Below are 6,000 nucleotides of genomic sequence, written 5' to 3' on the forward strand. Positions count from 1 at the left end.
TTGGCTTCACTAATTTTTCTGTTTTTTTCTATTTCTCCATTTTATTGATTTCCATTCAAGTGTGTTTTCTTTCTTCTGCTTCTTTTGAGATTAGCTCTCCTTTCCCCTGTTTCTTAATGGAAGATTTGTTATTGGTTTGAAGCATTTCTTCTTGCCCAGGCTGGAATCATCAACAATGCTTTCGTCTGAACACTGCTCCTATCACAGCCCACAGCCTTGCCTATCTGCAGTCCCCACTGCTCCTGCTGCACCTCAGAGCCCACAGCCGTGCTTATCTGAAGTCCCCACTGCTCCTGCTGCAGCTCACAGCCTGCACCCTTGCTGATCTGCAGTCAGCACTGCTGTGTCAGGAGCTCTTGTTACCAGATGTCCTGACCAAATAGCAAAGCCAGGGAAAAGGAGGTTTAAGGCTGGGCAAACACTTCTATAACTATGTGCACAGGCTCTCTAAAGAATATGTAAGGGGCTGGAGAGATAGCTCAGTGGTTAAGAGTATTGCCTGCTCTTCCAGAGGTCCTGAGTTCGGTTCCTGTTACCCGCATGGTGGTTCACAACCATCTGTAATGAGGTCTAGTGCTTTCTTATGGCCTGCAGGCATACACACAGACAGAATATTGTATACATAATAAATAAATGTTTAAAATGTTTTTAAAAAAAGAATATGTAAGTAAAATATTGGAATTATTAAGAGTATTTTTAAAAATGACTGGCTCTGGGATCAATGAACTCATATTGACTGGTGTGTGTCAATATATTTAAAAATATAGTATTGATTTTTCGAGACAGGGTTTCCCTGTAGTTTCTAGAGCCTGTCCTGGAACTAGCTCTTGTAGACCAGGCTGGCCTCGAACTCAAACCAAAAAAAAAAATATATATATATATAGTATTGAATTGAACAAGTGACAATCACAGAAATTGCTTATAAACATAAAATGTAGCAAGTCTAAGAGTAAATCAGACAAGACATGTGCATTATCTGTGTTGATAAGATTATTATATTGTTGTAGGATATTTGATCACACTATGAGTCTCGAGATGGCATTATTTATTGGATAAAACTGTCTACAGCAGTTGAGTGGTGTAGCTCAACCCTAGAACACACCTTTAATCCAAGAGCTTTCTGCTTGAAATTTGTAAACAGGATAATAAAATCAACCATAGGTCAGGAGGTGGAGCAAGCAACTAGTTGACAGGAAGCAAATTTATAAAAAAAAAAAAAAAAACCAAAAAAACATAGATAGTAAGAGGGAGTCAGGAGGACACATAGTCTCACAGGAAGTAAAAAAAGAGGGACATTAAATCTGAGGAGGTTTATTTGAGACAGCAAGGAGGAAGGTCAGCTGGGTGCTTTCTCTGCCTCTCTGAGACAGCAGGCTTTGAGCCCAACATCTGACTTCTGATTCTCTATTGGTAAAATCAAATTATTGAAATTTTGTTAAAAAACAATATTATACTTTACTAAGAGGCATTAAAAATAGCTAAATTGCCAGGTGTGGTGGTGCATGGTTTTAATCCCAGCACTCAGGAGGCAGAGGTGGGTAGATCTCTGTGATTTCAAGGCCTATTTGGTCTATATAATGAGTACCAGGGCAACCAGGTATGCATAGTGAGGCCTTTTTTCAAAAAAAAAAAAAATAAAAAAAGACTAAATAAGAGAAGAGACATATTATATACATGGATAGAAAGCTTTGGTAGTTTAAAAATGTTGAATATCCTGCAACTAAATCCAATAATATTTCAGTAACATTTTTCTTAGAATTAGGGAAGTCGCTTTAAAAATTACTTAGAAGAGGTTTGTATACTGCTGTCAACATATAACACTCATGTAATTTACTCAAGATGCAGAGCTCTAGGGGAGAGTGGAGGCCACACCCATGTTCATTTCCAGTGTCTGGGTTAGTGAGGACAGCATCTTCTTCCAGCTTTCTCCACAAGCAGAGGCTTTCTCTTCAAGGAGGGCTATATACAACAGGGGCTTTCCAAATTCCTATTAGGATGTTAATGCAAAAAAAAATGTTTAATGTTCAGTGTATTGGCCTCATCCTCAGTATGATAGCTCTAGAGTTATATGAAATTGAGGGACCGCCAAGGGCTGAAGTGACCCATGCTGAATACTTGGATGTGAGCATTACTAGAGTTTTAATAGGAGCCACTGAGATCAGAATAAATACAAAACGATCTAATGAATGTTCTCGCTAAGAACAAGAGCAGAGGATAAGATGAACACTTGGAATATCTGCTTACTAATTTTTAACTTAAATTAGCTTTCTTTTTAAACTAACATATAAAACACAAAATTGTACAGGCAAGTGGAATACCATGTGATGTTTTAATACACCAATATATTGTATAATGTTTCAATTTGGTTAAACATACCTGTCTCCTCAAGCACTGACCATTTCTTTATAATGAAAATATCCAAAACCCTTTTTCTTGAAATATTAGAAAATTAGAAATATTGAAAAATTAGAACATTTAAGAGGCTAGAAAAAGAAAAAAGCTCTTTTCTCCAGATTTTCATTATTTGAGCCACATCCGGGAGTTGGATCACCCAAGTCCTTCATGGGTTATCTCAGCTTTCCTTTCTGTCAGGTGCAGTCTTCCTTATTAGGCTGGCTACTCCTTCCAGGCAGAAGCTGTTGACTTTGCCTTCCTGTCCTCCCATGCTCCACGCTGTCTGGAGGAGGAGCCATGTTCTATGTGAGCTGGGTATAAAAACCGTCAGGGATTTGCAGGAACGTGCTTCATATTTTCCCAGGAACCTGACTTTGCTCAGAGCATGGCCCCATTGCTGTGGACCATCTCCAAACCAGTCTGTGGTCACCTTCCTGGTCCCAACTCCCGAAGTCTTTGTCACCCAAGTTACAGTTAAGAAAGTGTGCAAACCTCAGTTCAAGGCAAATGTGTGAAATCTTGTTCTTTAGATATTGGAACTCTGAAGCAAGTAACTAAGTTTTTTTAGAGACTCAGAAAAATGCATTTTTAAGCATGTATTACTGATTTTAAAAATTAAGAATGCTAAAACAGTTATGTTAATGTTTTACACATTCAAGGATTTACTTCAATCCAAATATTATGTCGTTGTAGAGAAATTGTATTTAATGTGAGAGATAGGTGGGGTTTTAAAAGACACAAGGAGAGGACTTTTAAAAAATGAAAGTTTTGGGGTTTGGTGGCCTCTTAAAATAGGCTTCCTCCTCAATTACAACTTATTTTCCACCAGGGGGCACACCGAGCATCGCTTCCCCTTGCTTTACCAGAATTCTCTCTTCCCTCGAGGGTAGAAGACAAGTCTCTAGATTTCATCTCCCAATCTTCCTACTCCAGAAAGTTTGAAGTAACTGTGTCTCCCCCCTCCCAGTAACTGTGTTATCTCCCAAAGGTGCTCAGGATGATGATGGCAGGGGGAACTCTTCAGAGAAAAGGGGTGCTGGGCGGTTACTCTTCTCTGGGAAGCTTTGCCTGAGAAGCCAGGGATTCATTGAAGAAGAGGGCAGCGGGGGTGAGACCGCTAGGTTGCAGTCTTGATTTCCCAAAGTCTAGGGCAGAGGTGGGGGATGCAGGGGGGAGGGTGCATCAGTGAAGTGGGTGAGGTCCCTACAGTTTGACAGGACTGTTTGTCCTCTGGAGTGTGTCTCACGAAGGCTTATTATGTCAGGATGCTGTCTGAACTCAGCATCTTGGTGACCTCCTGGTTGGAGTTGGCAGGCAATTGTTTGTGTAAGAATCTGGATTGAGCATTGAAGTGCCAATGAGGTTTGCTTTTTTAGTAAAAAGAGATTTGGTTTTGTAATGATAAAGCAATACATATTTGATATACAAAATTGAAAAATTAGAGGAAAGAAGAAAGCTCCCATTAACAGTTTCGTGTAACTGCTGGGGAAGATGTAACCTGGTGCAGAGGAGTGCAGAGGTCCCTTGAAAACAGAAGTACCATCCACCCTCGTAACCCAAACACTGGGTGCACATCTGAAGGAAGTGAAGACAGTATGTTGGACAGATTTGTTCCTCTGCGTACTACGGTACTTCTCCTCCAGAGAAGCTCTGGAACCAGCCTGAGCGTCCATCAGCATGAGCAGACAGAGAGGTGCACATACACAAGGGAATACTATTCAGTCCCCAAAGTAGGAAATCTTGTTATTTGTGACAACACAGATGAATCTAGAGATCACGATATGAAATGAGGACAGACACACTTAGAAAGACGGGTATCACAGGCCTCCAATCATGCGGAGTCTTCAAAGACCTGATCTCATGAAGTTAGGAGCAGGGCACTGGCTGCCATAGAGGGGGACAGAGAGAAGTTGGAGAAGGATAAATTACAGTCACACAGAGGGGTGAATTCTACTGCTGTGACATAGTGGGCATAGTTGGCAGCAGTACTTTGTGTGTATGGATGCCATACCATAAAGAAATAAACCCTTCAAGTGCTGGACATACTAGTTACCATGATTTGACATTACACATGTATAAATGTATCAAAACATCAGATTGTTTTGCTAAACAACATGAACTTATACAATTATTATTTGTTAATTATAAATGAAATAAAGAAAAAAATTAAAGAATCATCCTTGCAGCATTTACGGGTGTGAAAGAAGTTCTTTTTAAATATCTTATGTACATATTTATAAACTGGATCATATCAAAGTTGCTTCTCTGAAATCTGCCTGTGATGGTTGGGGCTAACTGTTAATTTGACAGAATATAGAGTCACCTGGAAAATGGGACTCTGGAAATGCCTTTGGGGATCATCTCAATCGCATTCACAGATGTGGGAAAGATCTGCTCTCTGTGTCGCCATTCCCTGCCTTGGATCCCGGACTGTACGTGGAGCAAGTAGAGAGAACAGCAGAGGCCTGAACCATTGCTGTGTCCTCATTGTGGACAGGAAGTGACCAGCTGCTGCAGCCTCCTGCTGCCTCCACTTCCCCATCGGAATTGCTCATGCCCTTAAACCACAAGCCAGAGCCAACCCTTTCTCTCTTGGTTGATTTTGTTGAAGTAGTCTATTCAGCAGTAGGAAAGAACCTAAGACACTCCCCTCCCCAGGGTACATTTTTTTTTCTATTCTGTTGTGTTCTTCTACTGTTCCATTTTTTAAAATTTCTATTTCACATTCTATTAAATAAATGTGCCAGCATTTAGTTAATCAATCCCTTATACATATGGAAATTGTTTCCAGACATTCATAAAGAATATTGTAATAATCCTATGTGGAGCAAAATTCTTCCAAAATATTCATTTTTATTCCTTTAGGAAATGCAATTGGACACAACCTAAGACCCTCTTAATTAATTCATATCTAACTGATACCAGGTTATATCTTTTCCAGTAGTGGGATTTTGTAGTCAAATGGCTGATAGGTAAGGCACCATTTTGCATTCCTACTTGTGAAGTGAAGTTGTTCTGGCATGCCCCAGCCTCACCACTTGGATATGTGCTTACATTCCGGATGAATTTCTGAATGTCCAGATTTAGAAGGAGATAGAGCAACACAGGTAACAGACGCCAGCAACAGGCCCTCAGGCCACACGTAGGCAGGATGGACTGCAGAGCAAAGCCAGCTCACCAGGAAGTACTTTCTCTCAGTCACGTCTACTTAGGGTGACACAGGGTCTCACCTGTCGCTGGCGGTGTGAACCTTCAGAATGTGCTGGAGAAGATTTTAGCACATGGACCAAGCGCCTTCAAGCCCGAAGATAAGCACATAGTCATATTGATTATCTCATTTTAAAATTCCAGAGCCCTAGAGCCTTAATTAGGCCGTTAGGGCTGCTTGAAAATCATATTGTCATAATGCCATGTGCTCCCATTTACTTGCATCTCCTGCTGTCTCCTCACGCTGACCTCCACCCGCCATATTATTCCTTCCCATTTCACTGACATTCATCAGAGCGGAGTCCTCACAGATTTTCCCAGTATCCCTACACCTAGAACCATCTGCATGTGCTCTTCTTTCCGTGGTTGACACGGTAAATCTTCTGTGCTCCTACCTGT

Source organism: Arvicola amphibius, chromosome 1 (assembly GCF_903992535.2).
Source record: "Arvicola amphibius chromosome 1, mArvAmp1.2, whole genome shotgun sequence".
Taxonomy (NCBI): Eukaryota; Metazoa; Chordata; class Mammalia; order Rodentia; family Cricetidae; genus Arvicola; species Arvicola amphibius.